We start from the raw sequence: 24,289 nt of genomic DNA on the forward strand, positions 1-24,289 counted from the left end.
TTGAGATTATATTTCATCTTTTCATCTTTTGATGAAAATCATTTTATCTTTGTGATAAAAAAAAGCTATTCAGAAATTAATAGAATTAAAAATTTTCATCATCGTAAAGATTCTTATTGTCACATAGACCTAATCTAATTTCCATTTTGGAGTGGTGGGAGAAAAATTTAAATTAGGATCAATTCCTTCATTTTAGGAAATGGATATTCAAGACATTTTTTTAAAAGAAGGGAACGCTTGAAGTTATATTACAAATCAATAGATATTTTGTTTAAAAAAAATTTTGATATGGTTTTTAGTATTATATAAATATATGTGTGGTTTTGAGAGGAAAACAAATGGAAATACCGATACATAGCTAGGGACACGTATATTATTATTAAGCATGAAGAGGCATTAGTATAGCTTTAATATAAGTCCAGTTAGCAATAGCTATCAGGTAAAAATAACTTGATATTCCTGATGCTTTTCACTCTTTATTATTGCCTTATTTTATTAAACATAATTGAGCCTTATTATTGATTCTGGTTATATGAATTTCAGAAGAATTTCTATTTAGAAATGATAAAATGTTTAGTTTAGTTTGGTGTTGGTTGGTGTAACGTCAAATGGAAGTTAAAAAGGACATACATTCTTTGCTATGGTTCTCTTTACTATTTTTCTTCTTTTCAGTTTATATACAACATTGTTCTAGTTGAAAAGAACAAATGACCTATTTATTAATTGTGCAGTCAGTACTCCTCAACCTAATCATGGATAAGTGCTTACAATAAACTGGCAGCAGTAAAGGTTAGTAGACTTATGTATGATTTTCCTGTGGGGTCCTGGGAGCCCAAAGTATTTATTACTTGAGAACAAAGAACCTTAGAGTTAAAGGCAAGTGACTCTGTATTTGATATGACTAATAGTAGCCTACAGAGGAAAAACAAGGAGAAAACAGTCCGTAGTTTGCTTCTAACTAAGCACATTGTAGAGTCAATTTTCTTTCTCCTCAGTCATTTACACTGAAAGTTACATATTCCCTCAGGTCTTTTTGAAAAATGACAAGTTTAGATTACTAATATTTTTCTTGTACCCATTTACCCCTGAAGAGGGTCTCATTATTTACAGTGTTGGATAAATTTGTAGTATTCATATCTGATTAAGTTTGTCAACAATGTATTTTAAAATCATTTACTACTTAATCATTTATGTTTGCTTTTTTCACCTTAACTTCAAGAAAGCATTAAATTAAAGCATTAGTGTAACCGAATTACAATTTCAGTTTTCTAATATTGATCTGATAGAGTACTTCATTATTACCAAACTAAGAACACTAATATAAGTATTTATCATAATACTGAATAGAAGATTAGTACATTTTCTTTGTAATTGCATTTTTTAAAAGTTTCTTCAAAAGTTTACTTTTCTGTTGAAGCTGTAAGAGAATTCAAATTGTTAGTTTAAAAAAATATACCAATAAATCAAGTATTTCTAATTTCTAATCTTTCATTTGGTTATTTGTTTATTCGTTTATTCAGCTAACAAGTGGCTGGCTATGTCTATGCCAGGTACAACAAAGTGGGCCCTTGAAAATATGTTTCGAGCATTATTTGGTTCTAGGGTTTTCTGAAATTATATTTACTGTGAATAAAGAATAAGTAGCCCAAAGGCCAATAAGCACATGAAAAGATGCTCAACATTGTTAGTCATTAAAAATAGAAATTAAAACCATAATGAGATTCTACTTTATACTCACAAGTATTGGTGTAATAAAAAAGGCAGATTATTGCAGGTGCCTGTGGAGAAATTGGAACCCTCATACATTGCTGGTAGGGATATAGAATGGTACAGTTTCACAGTTCTTTAAAATTTTAAACATAAAATTACTGCATTACTTAGCAATTTCACTCCTAAGTATTTATATAAGAGTAATGAAAACATGTTTATGCAAAAACTTGTACAGGAGAGTTTATAGCATCATTATTCATAATAGTTCAAAAGTAGAAACAACCCAAATATCCATCAGCTGATGAATGGTTAAGTAAAATGTGGTATATCTATATAATAAAATAATATCCAATGATAAGAAATGGAGTACTGATACCCAGGGACACAGATACTAATATTAAACTTACTTTATTGATGAAGAAACTCAGATTATATGATTTATGTAACTTGACAGATGAAAACTCAAGTTGGCTTGACTTCAAACACTTCACCCCTACACAGTAATGAGTTGTTTTGTTTGCTTGTTGTTTTAAATTGTTACCTGATCTCTCTTTCTCTTTTCTTCATGGCCAAAGTTTGAGAAAGGTTTATTCCATATCTCACTTCACTTGCTTACCTTTCACCTCCAATGGAAACAACTCAGTCACCAATGCTCTCTTTTTTAATACCTGTTTTGCTGAAATGTAATTTGTATATCATAAAATTCATGTTTTTAATATGTACAATTCGAGGGTATTTAGTATCACAGTACTTTCTGAATGTTGTGTGTAATGGGCTCTTTTTAATCTCTTTTGGTCTTTCCATGGCATTTGACATTGTTGACCACTCCCTCCTGAATATGACACCCTCATTCACTCCTTTTCTCATTTTCTCAGTCCTTCTTCTACTTGCATTTATAGTCGTTTTACAGTCTTTGTGGGCTTCTCTTCCTTGACCCACACTTAAATGTTGGGCTTGGGTTACTTCTCGTTATACATGCTGTCACCGAGGGACCTCATGGATCCAGGAACCACCTGTATTGTTATATGGCTCACAGTCTCCAAGTTATATAGCACATGTTTATTGTGCCTTTATTATCTGCAAGACTCACTTTAGGCACATAAAATCTATGCTACTATCATTGAATTTACATTCTATTGGGAGAGACAAACAATTACAACCAAATAAAGAAAGAGGTTTATAATTTTAAATAGTATGGTAATGGTAGGCTTCACTGAGGTGCCATTTCAACAGGGACTTGCAGGAGGCGAGGGAGTTAGCCATGAAGCTGTCTGCAAGAGAACATGTTAGAGCATGAGCAACAAAATGAAAGACACTAGGGGCAAACCTGTCCCAAACATTTAGAGAACAATAGGAGGTCAAGTTGGCTGGAGGGCTGTAGTCGATGGGGTCAGAGACATAATAAGGAGGCAGATCAAGCAGGGCTTTGTGGATCGCTATGGAAGTCAAGCCTTTACTCTGAACAAAATGGGGGTGAAGGCAGGGTTTAGAGTAGAAGGTGAATATTATGTGTGATTTTTTTAAGTGACTACTTTGGTTTCTGTGTTGAAAATAGAGTATATAATGAAAAGATTTCAAGCCCAAAAACAAGAATATAAGACTACTGAGTTGATAACAACCTTCATCTCTCTCATATCATAGATCAGTGTATTTAAATGCTTTATGAACATATTCAGAGATATAACACAGATACCTCTAGTTCATCACATTCAAAGACTAAATTCATCTTATTTTCATTGCTTCCTGTTCTAAGTCATTCCTTCTTTCTGTAATCTCTGCCTTGGCAAAGAACCAGCTGTCTGAAGGAGGAGCCACCTTTGAATTCTTAAAGACTCAATTTTTTTTTAGAACAGTTTAAGGTTCACAGTGAAATTCAAAGGAAAGTAGAGAGATTTCCCATATATCCTCTGTCCTCACATGTATGACCTTCTTTATTAACAGTGTTCCCCACCAGAGTGGTACATTTATTATAAATGATGAGCCTGCATTTTCACATCATTATCACCCAAAGTTCATAGTTTAGGGTTCACTCTTTATGGTATACATTCTGTGCATTTGAACACATGTATAGTGATATGTATCCATTATTATAATGTCATACAGAATATTTCACCAGTATTTTTGGTGTTGCCCTAAAAATCCTCCGTGTTCTACCTATTTATCCCTCCCTGCTCCAACCCCCACAAATATTGATCTTTTTACCACCTCTGTAGTTTGCCTTTTCCAGGATGTCAAATAGGTGAGATTATGTAGTATGTAGTCTTTTCAGATTTCTTTTTTCACTTAGTAATATGCATTTAAGATTCCTCTATGCTTTCATAGCCTGATAGCTCATTTCTTCTTAGTGCTGAATAATGTTCTATCATTTGGATGAATGACAGTTTACTTACCTACTGAAAGGCATGTTGTTGGTTGCTTGCAAGTTTTGGCAATTATGAATAAAACTGATATAAAACATTCATGTGTATGTTTTTGCACGGACATGAAAAGTTTTCAACTTTTTGGTAAATATCAAGGAACATGATTGCTGGATCACATGGTAAGAATATGTTTAATTTTTAAGAAACTGCTGAACTGTCTTCTAGAGTGGCTGTACCATTTGCATTCCCACGAGCGATGAATGAAGGGTCCTATTTTTCTGCATTCTCACCAGCATTTGGTATTTCCAGATTTTGGTCATTCCAATTGGTGTGTAATGGTATCTCATTATTGTTTTAATTTGCATTTCTCTGATGAGAAATGTGATGTGCAGTATCTTTTTATATGTTTATTTGCAATCTGTATCTCTAGTGAGGTGTCTGTTAAGATCTTTGGAACATTTAAAAACTTGGTTTGTTTTCATACTGTTGAGTTTTAGTATAACACTCCTTTATCAGATAAATCTTTTGCGTATATTTTCTCCCAGTCTGTGGCTTGTCTTTTCATTCTCTTGACATTGTTTTCTGCAGAGCAGGAGTTTTTAATTTTAATGAAATCCAGCTTATCAATTATTTCTTTCATGGATTGTGCCTTTGGTGTTGTTGCTAAGAAGTCATTGCCATACCCAAGGTCATCTAGATTTTCTCCTATGTTACCTTCTAGGAGTTTTATAGTTTTGCATTTTACATTTAGGTCTGCTATCTTTTTTGCGATAATTTTTGTGAAGGACATAAGATCTTTCTCTTGATTCATTATTTTGTATATGGATAGCCAGTTGTCCCAGAACCATTGTTGTAAAGATTATCTTTGTTCCATTATGTTGCCTTTGTTCCTTTGTCAAAGATCAGTTGACTGTATTTATGTTAATCTGCTTCTAGGCTCTATAACTCTTCCATTCATCTATTTGTCTATTCTTTCTTTGATACCACACAATCTTGATTACTGTTGCTGTATAATGAGTCTTGATGTCGGGTAATGTCAGTCCTTCATCTTTGTGCTTCTCCTTCAATATTGTGTTGGCTATTCTGGGTTATTTTGTCTCTTTCTGTAAACTTTAGGTTTGTCCATATACACAAAATAACTTCCTGGGACATGATTGGGATTGCATTGAATCTATAGATAAAGTTGGGAAGAACTCACACTTTGACAGTATTTAGTCTTCACATCGGTGACTCATGCATTCATGTGTTCCTTTCCCTTCATTCATATTGAAGGTAAAACTCTTTAAGTTCTTCTTAATATGGCATACTAGTTATTTTAATCTTGTCTACTGGTTTCCACTGATTAATTCGTTAGTCTCTTCTTTTTGCTACCCTTTTATACTCAAGATTAAAATTATTGCAGTTCCTCAAAATGCAGGATAAGACTCATTCTTTTCTGTCCTCATGAGGGCACTGCTGAATCCACTTCCTTGCCTGATGTGGGCAGCCTCTATATCTTATTTAAATGACTAAAAAAGAGGCAGCATGTGGTACTCTAATCCAGTCAGATTTCGGCTGAAATTCAAATCAACTATTTATTAGTTACATAATTTCAGACAAACCACTTCATAACTCTTAGCCTCATTTTCTTTATCTTAAAAAATGACAAAAGCATACCCATTGGCCAGGGTTGTTTTTAGTGTTGGAGATGATATTTCTAAAGCCCGTAGTAGGTGATAGTTGCTCAATAAATAATAATAATACTCTTTCTAGAAACATGCTTCAGAAAGACAAGAGGAAACTTATCTAAAGTTCATGTTTTTTATCAGGGCTCTCTCTTTGTGTTGTAGAGTTCTAGGGCTTTTGCTAAATGCATAATGTCATGTATCTACCTTTGCAGTATCATACGGTATAGTTTCACTGCCCTAAAATCTTAGAAGTAGAAAGGTGATGAAAAGTTTTATATACCAGGTTAAAAACTTGGGTTTTATACAGTAGACTAGCAATATTCAGCTATTTTGTTCACAGACCCTCAAAGAATTTTGAAAAACTATGTAACCACTCACACATTACCAAGTTAAAATCTACATTTTTTCACCTGTGGTAAAATATGTACTTGCAAAGAATTTAATTTCCACCCTGTTGGAAATATTGACATTTTAAAATAAAACTTATGTCAGCTATTTTAAGAATACTCATTGGAATCTAAATCCACAGCAATTTAATAAAACTCTTATCCATCTAAATAATAATGAATAGACTCTTCTGTTAAAACCTGAAAATTTTGCATTACTATTTTATTTTTTTGACCTTTATTTTCATCTCACTTCCTCATAGAATTTTTATGCAGTATATTTTATAGTTAAAAGTCTTTAACTGTTTACCTTATACTTCTCTGCAACAGAAATTTAAGCATTAATTGAAATTTTAAAATTCTTAAATTTTCTATGACACCAGGGCAATAGTAAGGTTTGGGATATACGAGAGTGTGCCTTTCTTTTGTAAAGTAAGAGGAAGATTCTTGTGAATAAAGCATTGCTTTTAGTCAGATCTACATTAATAAAGAATTTATGTAGATGAGAATTTGGACATTGACTCCATTAAAACTATCCATTCAATTGATAACTAAAAGAAACCAGTCTGAAAAGGTTATATAATGTGTGATTCCAACTTCATGGCTTTCTGAGCAAGGTACAATTGTAGAGAGAGTAAAAAGGTCAGTGATTGCCAGGGTTTGGGTGGGGGAGGATGAGTAAGTGAAGCACGTTCTTTAAAAAAAATTTTTAAAACTATTTCCTGCATCACATTCTATGCTCCAACAAGAACTGCTTAAGTTTTATATATGCCTCTTTGTCTTTATTGTCTTTCCCTTCTGCGCCTTACTGCCTTCTATTCATTTTGTAAGATGCAGAAGTCTCTCATACCTTCACTTCTTATTGGCTCAGATGCCCATGTTCCATGCTCTTTTGCTACCCTCTTATAGAGTCTTCATCATCACACTAATGCACTGTTTTTTAATTAGCTTTTTTCCCGTCTGAAATTGTGCTATAAAATTTCAGAGAGTAGAAATTATGTTTTATCTTTGTATCTTTAGCACCTTGCTATATACCACTCCTGGCAATATGTTAATTTATTGGGCAAATATTAATTATTGAATGAAATAAGACAAGGTGATTTTACTTGTTAGAAAGTTAATTCTTGAGCATAACTTTTTTGAGGGTCAGTTAAACTGTAAAAGGCTAATTTTGTTTTATGCTAGTTATTTTTCTGGCTTACTGGTAAGATTCACAGTAAGATTTCACATGAAGATAGGATTTTGAAACTAAAAATGAATTTGAGAACCATTCTTGTAATAGAAGGAGTAAGCACTCTGAGAGCAATTAGGCAAGGACTCTAGTTTTGGCTCTGTTGCAGACTTTCCATGTGACCATTGGTAAACTGGGGGTACATCTTCTTATCTGTAAAATGAGTTCGTGACCAGATTATTTCTAGTTTCCTTTACCATTGGTTTAATCAATAGAGGAAATTTTAATAAAGCAAATATAGGATTATTCTTGGCAGGAAGAGTAAAAAATATGAACTTGATTTATTTTCTAATTATCGATACCATGGACACTGTATGCGATGTATGTATGTAATGATAACCTTGTTCATATCACCTGCAAACTATATAGCATCATGGCTTAGATTTTATTCTTAATCTAAAAATATAAAATAATTGACATTTTTATGATTGAAAATCTAATAGTAGTTAATATGTTGATTCATGTAATTTTTAGATATTTTATTTTTTCACCAAGTAAATAATTTAATTTGATTAATATTATAGTGTCCAATGCATTTCTATCATTCTGAAATGAATTTATGTTGAAACGTCTCTTTTTCGCCAGTTCCTCAGTCACAGCAGCCGTATTCAATGAGAGGCAGTATTAAAAACAATTACAAAAATGTTTTTCCACATCTTTTGGCCAATCATAGTATATAGTAGTGATTCAGTTTCATAGAGCTTGATCGAATGATATTTAGGCATGACTTTTATAAAGCGTTTGAGATTATGTTGTTTGGCCAAAACAAAGGCAGTGTTTCCTTTCTCGTCTTCTACTTCACCCAGCCCCCCTTCTTTCCACCTGCTTGAGGAAAACTGTATTTCTTCAGACAAACCTCATAATTGCCCTTCTGTGCCTGATTTGGGCCTCAGGAAAGGCCCATAGCATCTGTAAAGCTGGCAGCAAAATGGTATTTCCAGGCAGGCACAGGGTTGCTGGGTAGTGAGCCAATCCACAGCTTTGTCTGAGCAGCTGAGAACTTTGCCGGAGTATTACCACGGTGTTCAGTAACACAGACCTGTGCCATGAGCAAGTAAAGCCCTGAGCAAGTGTCAGGGTCAATATTTATAGACCACTACGTAGCTTGCCTTGCAGAGAGAGAAAACGAGAGAGAAACACGCACACAGAGGGCAAGGAAAAAAAAGACTGCAGCAGAGGGGAACTTTAATTTACAATTTTTTTTCTTTAAAAAAATTCTTTTTAACTGTCAGGTTCAAACTTCTGCTGAATCATAACCATTTGCTGCTGAGCTATGACAAGAGAGGAAACAAAAAGTTAGACGAGCAAGCCTGCCGTAAGTGAGGAGGTAAGTAATTAGCCAGTTCAGCCTCGCTTTTACTCATAAACTCCATCTCCCTGTTGGCTGCTCTGCATCAGTAAGCACAGGGCTGTGTGGCATGTTAAAACTAATAAGGAGGGGCTGCCTGCTGTTTATGAATGTTCTTGGTGGCAGTGTAGTTTTGTGTGCTGTTCTGAAAATTGCTCTGTACATTCATAATACAGTTAAATACTGTGGGCAGTGGGAATGGCTCTCAACATGATTTCATGTTGTGTCCTATCAGCAAGTTTCTGTTTCTTCATTCTGTCAAAGTTGAAGTCTTCTTATAGGCAAATTCCTTTAGTATCAGTGTTAAAACAGGAAGTTTTATAAGTTTATAGTAGTCTAGAAATGGAATTCAGATGAACATGTGAAGATACAGTAGACCTTGTCAAAATGTGCAATCAACATGGGGTCTTTTTTTTTTTAAAGCCAATGTCCATTTGACAGTGCACTAATGTGAAATAATGACTAATTTTGGGACTGGAGAGAACCGAGAGTGATAAAAAGTAGGGATAGTCTTAATCTAACGTGCAAAAGGCTCAGCCTTTAGGAGAGTTTCTCAGCTTGTCCCAGTGATTTGTGAGATTGGTTCCTTTAAAATGTGATTCTCTACTAAAGACATTAAATTAACATCTCTTGCTGCACATTAGTAGTTTGTTTTTTCCTTTATCACGTCTAGCACTTTTACACATTACTTGGTATGTTCATAGTGCTGTACTGTGTTCGTTTATCATCACTGTATTGTATGTCCCAGATTAAGAATAAAAGCAATGGTGCTGAAGGGGACAGAAAAATTCTTTTCTATTATTTTCTGATTTAGGAAACTTATGAAATGTTTTTTATATCTATTACATGTAGCTTGAAAAGCAAATATGTTGATATTGGTATAACATTATTCAAAACTTATGCACTAGACACAGTGAAAGTTTTCCAGTTGTTTTTTTTTAATTGTGGAAGATAAAAATTAGCATGATATTTAAAATCTTCAGGTTAGGTTACTATTAGATTGTAGTTGATTATAGTTTCAAAGGTTTTTTGTACTATATATTTAAGGTAAAAACAAAAATAATGTTAAGGTTTCTAAACTGTAGGCCAACAGAAATACAAGGAAATACTAATTCTCTGGCACAGTTTTGTGTTGGGGTTAATATGTAGGACCCAGCTCATTCTAAAATGAGATAAACCACATCTAAAACAGCAGGTAGAGAGGTCTAAATGTAAAGTAAACATCTTAAAATGAGGTCGATCGTTGTAGGCTCTCACTTTTTAAAAATTATATGTAACTTTTAAAATAATGCAAAATATTTTAAAATCAGTTTTATTCAGAAATGCTTTAAGGCTAATTTACCTAAATTTAAACTATATTTTTACATTTATTTAATGCTTGTTTTAGTCTCTGAATCACGCATTTTTTGTACTTTTTCTAGCTCTGCCTACCAGTTAATTAATGAGTTTGATTTAGGTTTTTGACAACAAATTGGTTTATTTTGAAATGCGACCATGATTGATCTAGAACGCCATTTCTCAATTAAACTTTTCTTTGCTACTGCCTCTGGGAAATCTCATGATCAAGATTTTGATTTTAGTTCTTTACTCAATATCTTTTATTTATTTACTTTATATATGGCATAAATATATGATATTGCTTTCTTACGCCTTTTTTATTGGTTTTATTTTTTTTTCCTTCTGGTATCTTGTTTCTGCAATACTCTATGAAAATTTGGGACAGAAAACAGGCCAAATAAAATTATTACAATAAAAAGAAACTAAAGAGAGCTGTCCCTCTAATCAAGAGAAGAAATAGAAAATTGTGATATTGGTTGACAGTGTCTAAAATGGGATGTATTTTGGCTGAAGGCCAGTTGAGCATTTTAAAACTTGAAATGTTGTCTTAATATTAATTTTGGCTTTAATATCAATCTGATATTGGTTATTTATCATATTTGTAAATCATATTTTGTATGTAAGTATATTTTAAAAATAAATATAACACCTTATGTATCATGTGTTTCACTATCTATTGAAGGAAGGGTAGTGAATTTAGCTTGAAATATTAGTATTAACCTTCTGATGGATCTCACTACCCCTAGTTCTATTTGCTTGACAACCAGTCCTTCACTATACTACCCTTAGGGATCAATCTGCACTCCCAGGAGCACTTCACTTTCCTGTTAAAAACACTCCCATCCCTTGCTGTCTATTGCTTGTAGATAAAGGTCAGTCTTTATGGTATACTAAGCCTCTTCTCGATCTACTTTTGTTCTATATTCACTTTTTGCTATTTCTTCTGGGCTGTTTTCCACATCTCTCTTACCCACCCACGAGAGTATTTTCCTTTCTTCTGTTTTATGCACCAGCAATATGGAGCATCTTGTATTTCTCAACACAATCCATATTGCCTTACTCCTTTCTGGAATTGTTTATGTTACTCCCTCAATCTTGGAAACCCTCTTCCTGGTCCTTGTATTTCAGCCTCAATGAAGGCATTTCTCCCCTGGATGCCTGCTGGTCCAATATCAGCCTCTGTGGTGGCCTCCTGTATAGACTTCTGTTGCAGTACTTGGCAAAGTCTGGTGATATGTTTTGTGCTTCTTTTTCCACATGAGACTGTTAGCTACTTGTAGCTAGGTTAAAAAAATTTTTTTTCTTTTAGTATTCCTCCAAGACCTAGCACACAGGTATTCAAGAACTTGGACTAAAGAAAAACTTTATCATATTTATTTTAAACCCACTTTTCCGTATAGATTTTTTTTTTTATTTTAATAAGTTTTAAAACTTTGATTAATTAGATTAAAGGAAAGCCCTTCAAGTAATGGTAAATGCTTTTAAAACAATAGCAATACTTTTTAAAAAAAATTATTTTGTTTCTCTTCCTACCATCAATCACAGTAATGTGTGTATGAGTTCATTCATGCACTCAGAAAGTTATTTGAATAACAAAAGTTCAAAATTATATTAGTTAGCACATAAAATTCAGGTTATACAGCCCGCGAATATTTTTATATTAACTTGACAACATCTATCAAAAAAATCTGCTAGTTGCTGCTTCCATATGGACTGCTGTGATAAGTTAAATGATGCCCCACCCCAGCAAACTGAAGACAGTTTTACACCTTCCAAAGGCCCAGGAAGAATTTCAAGAGAGAGTAGGGCCATCATCATGTATCCTACAGAATTACACGGTAGAAAGGCCCCCACCATTACCTATAAAAGTATGCCACTTAATTTTACTGTCTATTACATAGTTGAAGCTTTTAAAGAAATAACAGAAAATCATGGCTTAAACATTCTTAAACCTGAAAGGGATATTCCATTTCAGTCAGAAGAATTTGTTCCTCAAAATAGAAATGTTGAAAGAAAAGGATGTCAATGTCTAAAAAAGTAGTTGAGAAATAGCAGCTGTTTCTTTTAGTTCTGATATTCAATAAAGTAAAATTTATTTTGTTTTTATTTTACTTCTCTACCATACATAAATATGTTGAATGTGAAGCATTTTGTAAATCAGTAACAGTTGTAAAGCTTCATGCACAATTGAGAGTAATTCACAACTTTTATTTTGATTATTTTTACTTCTTACTGTATGCTACCAGAAGTTTCTACTCTGTTGAAGCCTTATAAACCTCTTCCAGACATTGACTATGACTCATGTTTGTTTAACCTTGAATTGTATCTGTCTTAGGAATGAAAACAAGATTGGTATTTTCATAGGAAAATTTGGTAGCCTTTTAATTTGCTTGAAGTAGATCATAATTTAATACAGAATTTCTCTTCAGATATATTTTGCCCACTATCCTATAGTTAAATGGGTATGAAGAAGGTGCTTACCAAAGAGTTACAAGCATAAATTTTATATATCTCAATGTCATATCAAATAATATAAATACTGTAAAACTGGAAGAGTGGGGGTTCCTTTGGTCATGGACATAGGAATCCACCTAGTTCCCATCAGCCAGTGATGAGAGAAACTCAAAGTTGCCTCAATATTAAAAAAAAAATATATTGTAAAAACAAACAGAAGCAAAAAATACCACCACAAAACCAGCATCGAGAAGAGGTCAAAGAACTTTGTGGTTAGAATGAGGCATAAAGGATTTTGGCAAAACAATAACGTCTTGTTTTATTATTGTTAACAGCTTAGATTGCCAGTCAAAGATTTTCTGTAACTGCAAGGCATAGAATGCATAGAGAATTAAAGGAGAAGAAGAAATTAATCATGAAAGTGGAACCTTAAAGCTCTTCTGCTTCAGCTGTTTTATTTTGTAGATATGGACAAATGTGGTACGAAGAGGTAACATAACTTGCCAATAGCAGCCTTTCAAGTAGCTAGTTAAGATTTTAATTTTAAAAAAGAAATAATTACTAAGTTTTACCATTGTGGCTTTTTCTATCTCTTTGTGATTGCTCTATTTTTATTCTACATCTAGCACATAAACCTTAATTTGTTATATCTCTGTGTTTTGTATTACATTAGACTCCCTTACATTATTTCATAACTCCTGAAAGTTAAAGCTAATAATAATTGCCCCCAAGTGGGATGGAGTACTTTTCCACTCATAACTGTAGTTAAAATAGTTAAATGACATATCCTTTCTGACTTTCCTGATTTCACCCTTTCTCTTTGGTAGTACAGTTAGATTTATGTCCCATAACTATTCTCTTTTTTCCATAGAATGTAGCAGATAACCCTGAAGCAAATAATAGAAACTGCGAAAACAAATTTTATACTTTGATTATATCTAAGAGATTCTAATAGAGAAGATATGGCTATATTTTATTTGATAACTTTGTTTTTAAGATGATTCTTTGTTCTAATTAATGGTTGGAAAACTTTTTATTGAAATGAAAATCAAAGAACCTAATGTACTTTTTCAGATTGCATTGACTTTCATCTAGGATTCTTTAAAAAATGTAAATAATTAAAGGGGCAGAAAGGGTCAAAACAAGCTTATTTTGTACATGTCATATTCTAGTAAGACTAGCTTTTTTTATTTCTGTCTCACCACTCCTCAGCAAATTGGGGCTCTTTGGTTCTTTCCATGCTTATTAGTATTAAGGTCCCTGGAAAAAATCACTTGTACATCTAAAGATGAAAGAGTTTTTGAGCAAATAGCTTAATATTGTTCTCAGCCTCAGCCTATGATTTCTGTACCTTCTTATTTTCTCCTTCCTCCCATCAACATCGGTGGCCATCTCTACTCACCTCACCAATCGATGAAAAAAGTCTGATTATTCCTCAGTGAACATTTTCCATTGGATTGATACTTTGCGTTTCAAATATATTTCACCTCTCTTCAAACTCTTCCCTGCTAAAAGATTTGTAATTTTTAAATCTTTCCTAATATTATCGAGGAAAGTGATATTTAATTTATATTTTTAATTACTAGTGAACTTGAATCTGAGGGGGTTATTAGTTATTAATATCTTATTCTTTGTCATTGATCTGTTTAGGTCCCTATTCTTTTTTTCAGAGTGATATTTCTCTTATGGGTTTAGGAGAGGCTTTTTTAAAATCAAACTAGCTTAATTCTTTAACCTTCTATTAGTCGCAACTGATTTCACAAACTTTTGATTATTTTTAAGTTTTTTATGTGTTTTGAAACCTAAGTAAGTTTTAAAATATCTTTATTAAGTATAATCAATATTTTCTTCATCTCCTTTGAAACTTAGAAAGCTCTTTATCCAGAAATAGGAAAAAATATTTTTCTACATTTTTATGGTTTAATTTATTTAACTGTTAATGCTATGATTCAGAAAGAATTTATAAAAACAAATACTTAGGTACTTTTGTTTAACTATTATTCCCCTTTCCCTCTTTTTGTGAAATCACCTTTATCTTGTATTCTTGTGGTGCAAATTTGAATCTTTGTGTTACCTCACAAGTTGTATTACATTTAGAATTCCATCTCTATGAAATAAAAGTTCATGTTTCTTGTAAAATGAAACTTAAGCATTAGAACATACTGGAGTGTTGTTGGATTTCAGTTAGCATGCTCCTTGAAATTACTGTAGACAGAGGCTGCGTGCATTATTTATGTTAAAGCAGACCTGATAAGAATATGATTCTGTGTGAGTGAGAAATTATGCATTGATAATAGTCACCGTTTATCAAGGGTTTCTATTAGATATATATCTGGCATTCTACCAAGAATTTTACGTGATTTCATTTAATCCTTGTAGCAGACCTTTGAGTGACTTATTCTGATTTCCCTTTTCAGGATAAAGAAACTGAGACCTGAAAATGTAAAGTAGCTTCATCAACCTCACATAGCTAATAAGTGATATGGACATGAATTAAACTAAGATCTGGCTAAAGTCCATCTTTTAAGGAAGCATTGCCAAATAGAACCTTCCCAACTTGGGTCCATCTATGAAAAAATAAGCTCAGGATCAACGATTTCAAAGTATAGAGGCCAGTTAGTGAAATCACTGATAAGAGGAGTCTTTTACTATTTGAGATTAGCACTGAATATATCAGAATCCTAAAATGAACAGAAATAACCTTATACTTCAAATCAGCTTGGAAGCAGCTAAAAAAATATTTTAACTTCTTCAGATTTTAGTACTTCTATTGATTTTGTCATTTTATTTCATTCCAAGCCAACTTATACTTTAGTTTGTTATACTTTATACTTTAAAACTTTACTTCTCCATCATATACTTAACACACAGCACCATTCTTTCCCTCACATTCCTGCTCATGACCTTGGCAGGAAAATTGGCAAGGAGCTTCCAGGTCAACAGGGAGTGAGTGTTCCATCTGAGTCCCTGTTTCTATAACTATAAGTTGTATTCAGGGGAGAAATGAGTCTATCTAATTGGCATCCTTCACTATCATCTCTATTTTAAGCTCCTTGGTTGAGAGATTTACAGTTGTTGCTGTGATATAAAGCTTTAATATTTAAAGCAGGAAAGTAAAATCTAGATATTTTCGTATCATTAGAACTCAGTACTTATACATGAATGGTTACCTAGACTGACATAAAAAAGCAGACCTTAACCTGCTATGAGTGAACATACCTTATAAGTATAGATTTTGTATATGTATGTGTGGGGAAATTATACATAATATTTATTCAGAGACATCATTTATAATCTTGATTGTTATATATTTGGCCACCATGAGGTAATTTGTTGTGTTTCCTCTTTAACTCAAGGCAAACGATTTTACTTAATGATAATACAGGATTTTTTCTTATTGGGTCATCCTGCCTTTGTTGATATATTGGTATATCAGTGGTAAGATTTACACTACAATTCAGTGGGATTTCATTTTATAACCCTGCCTTGGAACACTTAAAAGTAAATTATGCCTTTTAGTTAATAAGCGGATTGTTCTTGTATTATTACTTGGAAAAGTATGCATCAGTTAGTATCTGTACTAATTAATAGTCTTAAAAATTCTAAATAGGTTATTCATATTACTTTTTTTTCAGTATCTTTTTAGTTTCCTGCTTTACTAGAGAGATGATTAGAACTGCACAGTGCCTAGTTGGAACATAATTTCATATATGATTTCATCCATTAATTCTCTAGGTAAATTAGTTTTTTCTATATGTAGAATTCATTTAATAGTCTCCCTCTTTTCCATTTCTTTCTTTACCAGTTTTATCAGTAAATTTATATATCATTAATCACAGCTGTAGTTTAGCTTACCAACCTTGAAAATTATTTCTGTGTTTATTGTCAGAGACTTGGCAAAAATTGAACTTGACAATAATAGAGAAGGAAAGCATGGTGACCTAGGTGGGGCACTCTGTTCTCAAAGTAATTCACAGTTCTTTGAATGTGTAATTTTTTTTTGTTTTGTTTTAAATTAGCCAATATACAATGAGTATAGTCTTTTGAGTTACTCATTAATACACCACATGCAGTTCTCTTAAAATATTATTGATAGAAACAGACAATTATTTAGAATGATTTTTTTTTGTACGTTTTCAGTTTAAAGTAGATTGGTACAGGTTCCAAAGCACAATATGAGCTTAAAGTATGTCTACTGAAACCATGTGTTCTCAACTAGGGAAGCTGGTTTTGTGGTCAATCCGAAGCTGCTCTTATACTGTGTGTTCCCTATAGTATAAAAGAAATGTGATATTTTGCTAACATGATTTCAATTTCTTAATAATTCAAACTGCATGTGGTTTGCTCACAGATTGAGAATCAATTTTATAAATTTTGGTTAGATTTTAATAAAATATTTTCTGAGCTATATGTGTGTGAATATGTGTTTGTTTCTGTTTATTAACTGTATATTGTCAGTGATATTAATTGATGCTTTTGGAGACATAAAGCATACTTCAGATCAAACACTGGTTTACAAACTTCATACCGCATGTAGTACTACACACAGATGGGCCAATTGTTCTTGGTGCTTCTATCCCCCACTTATTGTGAGGCTGCTCATTTCTGCATGTTGGGCAGTTCAGCAAACAAGGGTGATCTGGTGGCCAGCAAAAAATTTCCCATCTATCCAGGAGCCATGCAGGCTATCAAGCCCCTATTTCCCTGTTTCTTCCCTACCCCTCAATCCTGTTGCCATCTTCCTTTACCTGCTCTCTCTTCTTCCCCATCTCCTTCCTTTATTCCCTGCTTTTTTAAAATCTTGTTCGTAGATGTCCACTACATCTCAGCCAGTTATATGTCATACCAAATTGTTATTTTTTTAACTTCATCAATTTCTTTACCTTCCTTCTTCTATCTATTGTCCAGTTATATCAGAAAACTTTTTTGTGTATGCAATTTGAAGAAAACCTTTCCAATTTTAACATAAATAATAAATATCGGGAATAGAAACTCATATCATAAAATGTTAAAGTACAATTAGTATCTTTCACAATTTTCCTAAAGTTGTTTACTCTCTCATTTTATATTTAATAGTAATTTGGTCAACATTACGCCATAGTTATATATATATGACAACAATCTCATTTAACCCTTACAGTAATTCTGTGAGGTGGTTTTTATTATCCCTATTTTAAAGATGAGGAAATAGTAATTCAGGGAGGTTAAATATTCATGCCTAAGATCACACAACTTGGAAAGTAGGACATGTAGGATTGGAACCCACTTCTTTTTCACTAAAACTTTGCAGTATAGTGTATAACTTTCCTTTAAATTAGATAATTTCACTTTCCTTCTTCTCCAATGTCTAACAGTCTGAGACGTGGATTGAGAGTGCAGGCTGCTTCCCAGTGTAATAGAGGTTCAAAGCAGGGCAGCGATGATATTCCCTACAGGGAAGACAATGCTCTGTTGATATTTACAAACAGAAAAAGTAAATCTTGAGTTTAGTACTACATTATTTTCATTGCAGTCTATGTTTTTCTTACTTTTATGACTCTATCCAGGTTTCTCTGTGTGAAGAGATAAAAAATAAGAAAATATGTTCTTCCAAATAAATCTATGCTATGCTCTAAAATGTTTTTGAGGCAGATTAAGTCTTCATCTGTAATCTATACCCTATTTTTTATTTCAGTTAGACTTAATAGACTTTCTCACTAGTTATAAATCACACTGTGTTGGCATGAATTTTTTAAGCCATACCATTATAAGAGTAGATATTTTCAGATTATTTGGAGATGAGTTACACTGCTTATAGATTAATTTTTTCCCTTTTTCAGGCTCTGCTTTTCAGGAACTTTATTAGAAATTATGAGGGGCAGGAAAGAATGTTTAAACAAATAAATTTTATTTTTAGTCTAGTTAAGAAACCTGTTTTTTTGTTTAAAGACAATATGGAAAAAATTAAAACTGCAAATAAAACTGACCTTTAAGAATTGTTGATTTTTCCATGACTGTTCTAGCTCCATATTTGTAAGGTATAATTTAAGGTTATTATAAATTATAACTCTTGTTTGTAAAATGTTTTACATTTTAAAAACATTTTCACATCCAGTATTTCTTTTGAGCTTTTGCTCACCAAATACTATATATGAAGCAATATGTATTTTATGAATGAAAAAAATTGACATAAAATGACGGTGAGGTGAAGATCCTAGATAGAAAAGCCAAGTGTTTTGACCTTACCAGAATAGTTATTAGAGTTGATTAGCTTAATTATAATATATGAAAATGTAAAGAACTAAATATGTAATTACATATAACCCATACCAGACACCAGTAAAACTAATGAGTAGCAGGTGCAAGTCATTTAAGAAAAAAATTAATAGTGTTAATACTGAGAAAATTTTATGAATTTAATTTAGTTTCTGAAATTGAGAAAAGAATTTAATATGATTACAGTGGCAGAACACATGTATTGAACTTGTGGAATTATGTGGGAGTCTAGTTTGAAAACTACTGAATTATCACAAAAATTCTTAATTAGTATATGTACCAATAGTAATATTTTTCTAAAGATTTTCATAAGATGTGATGGTATGTCTATAGAGTTTATAAAGAATACAGACAAATTTAAATAAACTACTGAATGTCATCTCACTATATGGGGTGAAGTAATGACAGCGTGACTATGAAGAGTTCTATAAACTATGTAAAAAGTTATAAAAATTTGAATAGAGTGAATTTATCAAATTGGTTTTCTTTTCCCTTACTCTATTTCTTCTCTCTCTTATCATCAGTAATGATTGGTGGTGGGCTTCAACTTTTTAATGCATCCATCCATGGGAGACATCACCAGCCCATGTGGACTCTCTTCTTTTGAGTACCGGTGAATCTAAGCTGCCAGTACAATCAGTGATTAGTTATCCATATGGAAAATTAAAATTGACATCTACTCACTTCATTCCATAAATAAAAACAAATTATGTATGAAAGAAAGACTTAACTATGAAAAACAATACTTTAAATGTTTAGAAAAGGATGTATTTATTATTTTAGGGTAAGATAAGAATTCTTATAACTAGACATAAACAGAGAAAACCATAAAGAAAAAAATTAATAAATTCAGCAACATTAAAATGAACAAAAGTGTGTTAATCAAAGGCTACTATGAAAGAATAAGAAAGGCTAAAAACTGGATTAGTGGAAAAAATATATTAAAGATCCTATGAATCAATAAGAAAGATAAAACCAGCCAATATAAAAAATGAACAGGAATTTCAAAAAGAAAATCCAAGTAATCATTATGAAAACTTGTTGAGACTCAGTAATTAGAGAAATGTAAATTAAAACTAAAGCGACATGCTATTTCTTACCCACCATGTTAAAAATATGTCTGAAATATACCAAATGTTGATGTGAATGTAAAACAGCACATACTCTTATACACTGTTAATATGAATGTAAATTGGTACAACTGAATTGGCAAGTTGAAATTGAACATAAGTATACTTTTACTCAGTTCTATGAAGCCAACTTCAATTTATTATTAGATTTTTGGGAAGGAAAAATTCTACATGCATATACATACATGTATGTGTATATGTATATATATGTATATATACATGTACACACACACATATAACAAGTATACATATATGCATTTTAAGATTCCAATATATGAACCATATTGATATCACATATGTGTATGAATATAAATTAAGAAAGAATAAATGATATTTTCCCAAACTTTTGCTTGAGCTATGCTATCTACCCATGACCTTTGAGTTTGCAATGAACCTTTATGCCACAGTGATACCAGGCTCATTTTGCTATTCTTTATTAAGTTAGGATGGGTTTTTAAAAAATTATTTCTGTTTGTCAGCTAGTGTACTGTTTTTATTGAAAGCTGTCTGGGCTGCTGTTTTACTGAAATATGTATTCAGTTATGTGTAAGATTGTCCCTCTGTGACCTGAGGTGTACCTAAATATCCCCAAATGGTCCAGCTTTTATATGACACAGCGTCACCCCTGCAGTGTTGTAGACGCTGTTGTCGACAACTCCATTTTCTTTTGTCTTGAGGTGAATATTCTTACACATATTGCTATTTATCTTATAATGCGCATATGTGTTTAATGAGGTACAGTTTCTTCTTCCCAAAGGAGAGCTCACAGTAGACTGAAGTTGACTTCATAGAATTGAGGAAATATATTTAAGAAACATTTACAGAGTATGTGGCAGGTTTTGAAGATAATCTCATTCTCTACTTTGATAATATATCTGAGGGAGGCTTAATTGTTAGATAAGAGAGGTTAAAAGGGTAGGCTCCGAAGTTAGAGAGCCTAAGTTCTGGGCCTGTCTCTACCACCAAATAATAGTATGAACTTTAACGAATTAGTTAACTTTCTGGGGCCTCAATTTCTTCGTTTGTAAAGTGGAATTTTTCACTTGAGAAGAGTCTCTCTGTTGGTGTGGAGAATGGGTGACTAGAATTGGGAATCTCCTCAGTAGACAGGCATACTGCAGCAGATCGAGACCTGATGAAGACAAGGACTTAAGACGGAGAGAGAGGGCTTAAGGGGAAACTTTGAAGACTTTTTAAAAAACATAAATCAAACAGATTGAGGGGCAGAGAGAAGGAATAGTGACAGATACATGTTGTCTGACCTGGCCAATTGGATGGATGCTGGTATTGTTTCTCAAGATAGAAAATATAGGAAGGGCCTGTTTTAGAGGAGAGATATTTATAGTTTTACATCTACATGTACAAGTATAGTCATCTCATACTTAGAAAATTATACTCATCATCTTTCCTACTGCTCTTCTCTGTACCTGCCACTGTGTATCACTCCTAAAAACTGTTTACATACATTCTTGGGGGTGGTTGTTAATTGATGTGTTTTTTTACTCCTGCTGGACTAGGTCCTTGCTTGCCCTGAAGCAGTATTCTTTCTGTTTTGGAGATACTTCAATCCTCAGTTATCCACTATATTAGAATCAGTTTTCTCTAACAGCTCCAAAATGTAAGACCTAATTTTGATGTTCTTTTCCTTTATTTTCAGTGTCTTCATGTCTTTTGATTTCAGAATCATCCCAGTTCATTTAAAAAAAAAATTCCAATACTGTTGAATTTCAAAGAGAATAGAGTTGGGAGTATCTGCTCCTCGGAAATTACTTGGTCCCTATTAAGATTTACTTGTTCCTTCCTTCGTCCAGCTCTTTAAACTCCAGGGAATTGAAATAATCTTTGCTAGGTAACCAAGAGTTCTAAAACCTTTTAATACAGAGCAATGGTTTATCTCTACCTTATGTTTTATAATAAGAAAACCACTCAAATATTCAGTAAGAGCTAAGGGAGATTTTTTTTTCAGAGTTTCGGTGTCCACATAGATCAAAGATATGTTAGGCTTATATCTTCTTAGGTGATGCGAATGCTAGGGCAACCCTCATTAGACATCAAGGCATAGTATATATGTTAATTTCTCATATTCTGGATATATGCTATCTATCATTCGGATGCAACTAATAAAAACTGGAAATAATGGTAGAAAAATAAAACTTTATTTCTCTTTCATATAAAGAAGCCCAGAGGTAGACAGTCCTGGCAGGACATGGCAGTTCGATAGACATCAGAGATCTAGTCACTTTTTATTTTCTGCTCTACCAATCTAGCATGTGGCTTGCATCGTCGAAGACACATTATGGTCCTTATTGGCTATTACAGCTTCAGCTGTCATGTCCAATTTCTAGGCAGCAAGAAAGAAGTGGAAGTGAAGGAGAGATCATATGGACAAATTGATGAACCTCCTCGTCAAGTACCTTCCTATAATCAGCATTTAAGATGTCCCTCCTCTGGTTACATTTCATGGCCAGTTTTTAATCAAATGACCACATCGTAGTCTTTCAGCCGGGTATATTGCTGCCCTGAAAAACCATGTTCTCTTGCTAAGGAAGAAGGGAAGAATGGACAAGGGTGATGACTAGACTTCTTGCCTCATATATTCTACTTAAGATATTGATGGAAGAATTTCATAGATAAGTAGAAAATGGGCATTGCTCTTTAGTTATAAATTTTATGTGCAGGTGCCTCATCCTGAAACGTCCTTGACGGATACCTTTAAAGTTTAACCATTCAAAAATGAAAAAAAAATCCCTGCTCATTTTCTTAACACATTAGGTTAAAATGCCTGCTTCCATGAAGAAATTTGAATATCTATTCCCATGAATATATTAGACAATGAGGGAAATAAGGGATCAGTTAAAGAAGACTATGTCTTGATGTACAAATATTTTCAGGAACTTAGGTGTATCAGAGGAAAGCTGTATGTTTTAGGCAGGAGAAAGTGAGGCAGTAATTGTCAAAGGTCACAATTGAATAAATCGTGGATTATTTCACTGATTTACAGTGTTCATTAATTTGAGAGAAATTGATTCTTGATATATTTGATACATTTGTGGTTTTAAGCATAAACATTTGACCTAGGCTTTAGATATTTTAATATAACTATATCTGTGCTGCTTCTAATTAATATTGATTTTGACTTAATATTAGCATAGGACGTTTATTTTTGGTGCTTTTCCACCTGTATAAATACCCTTATTGCAAAGTCAGACTAAATTTAATCACAGAATTTACTCTGCTAGCAGTCTTTATAACTTCATTGTGGACCCAATGTTTTAAACATCTGTCTTTCATTTACTATATCTTAAATATAGACTTTTATAACAGAGGCTGAATTATAAGTATGCAAAGACACTATAGCACAATAGCACTTAGGGGAAGGAACAAAATTTCTGAGAAAAGAGTTTCTTAATAAGTAACACTGTTTAGGTTAGTAAGGCTGTCTCCCATAAAAAGAAATAGGGACCTATCTGAAATAAGTAAAGCATTTTTTAAGAGAGCTCCTGGAAGACTAGACTTTGTAATATCGCAAATGTCGATGTCAGTTTTTTAAAGGGGGGATTTATGTTGTTTGTTGTTTTTAAGTGTCTTTGTCTTGTGTTTAAAATATTATGCAACCTTTTCATTAAATAACTAGTTCTTCAACTGAAAGGACATTGTGTGGCCTTTAGGGTGAATTAGGAAGAGGTACAAAAAAGAAAAACAGATTTAGTAAATATTACTTTCAAAAGTTGTTTTTCTCATCAAACAATGACTCTATATTGGTCTAATTTGATTATGTAAAAGTCGTAGTATTTTATTTTTATAGTTAGTTTTTGAGTTTGAGCCCTGTAAGTCTAGTTCCTCGTGTATTTCCTCCAACTGATTTTATTTTGGATAACATTATTTTTATCTGATTTTCCTTTGAGAAAACACGGACATTTGCTTCCTTGGCTGACTTACAGGTACGGGTGAGTACTAAAGGACCCACATGAATAGGCTTCTTATATGAGACAGCCCACCCCATGCAGAGATGCCTCCCAGGCTAGTTATTTGTTCTTAGAAAAAGGCTGACTTGCATGAGAAAACAGGTACTGAGACTGTCCTGCTTCTCAGGATTTCATATATATTTCTTCTGTATATATGGGAGCAAATAGTGTTCTTAAACATGATTAAACAAAATCAGAAAATGTAAACTTCTGGAACAATACTACTAATGCATGGGAATAGCAGAAAATAGGGTAAAGAGGTTTTGAATTAGAAAAAAGATATTATTTGAAGACATCAACCTACATTGAAATCTAGATGTCTTTTGTATTTGTTATTTTCTGTTCTAAAATTAGCATTTTATCATACTGTTTATATTATATATTTGCTTTAAGTATGTATTATCTTTCTTAATTAGGTTGCAGGGTTGTTTTTTTTTTCCCTGTG

General features: G+C 32.7%; 1 protein-coding gene across 8 annotated transcripts in view; it reads left to right on the plus strand.

The window, feature by feature from the left end:
* The window catches only part of BMPR1B (bone morphogenetic protein receptor type 1B), a 332,744-nt gene that overhangs the window by 184,878 nt on the left and 123,577 nt on the right, over window positions 1-24,289 (plus strand). For 2 of the 8 annotated variants that reach the window (XM_039845746.1, XM_039845747.1), the window contains exon 2: window positions 8,587-8,681. The exons of 4 other annotated variants lie outside the window; for them this stretch is intronic. The gene's annotated coding sequence lies outside the window, so the exon portion shown is untranslated. Of the gene's footprint in view, window positions 1-8,586; window positions 8,682-22,224; window positions 22,290-23,784; window positions 23,821-24,289 lie in introns of all 8 variants that reach the window. 2 more of the 8 variants (XM_039845749.1, XM_039845750.1) reach the window with 2 other exon arrangements.

Source organism: Pteropus medius, unplaced genomic scaffold, assembly GCF_902729225.1.
Source record: "Pteropus medius unplaced genomic scaffold, Ma_sr-lr_union100, whole genome shotgun sequence".
In the NCBI taxonomy this organism is placed as follows: domain Eukaryota; kingdom Metazoa; phylum Chordata; class Mammalia; order Chiroptera; family Pteropodidae; genus Pteropus; species Pteropus medius.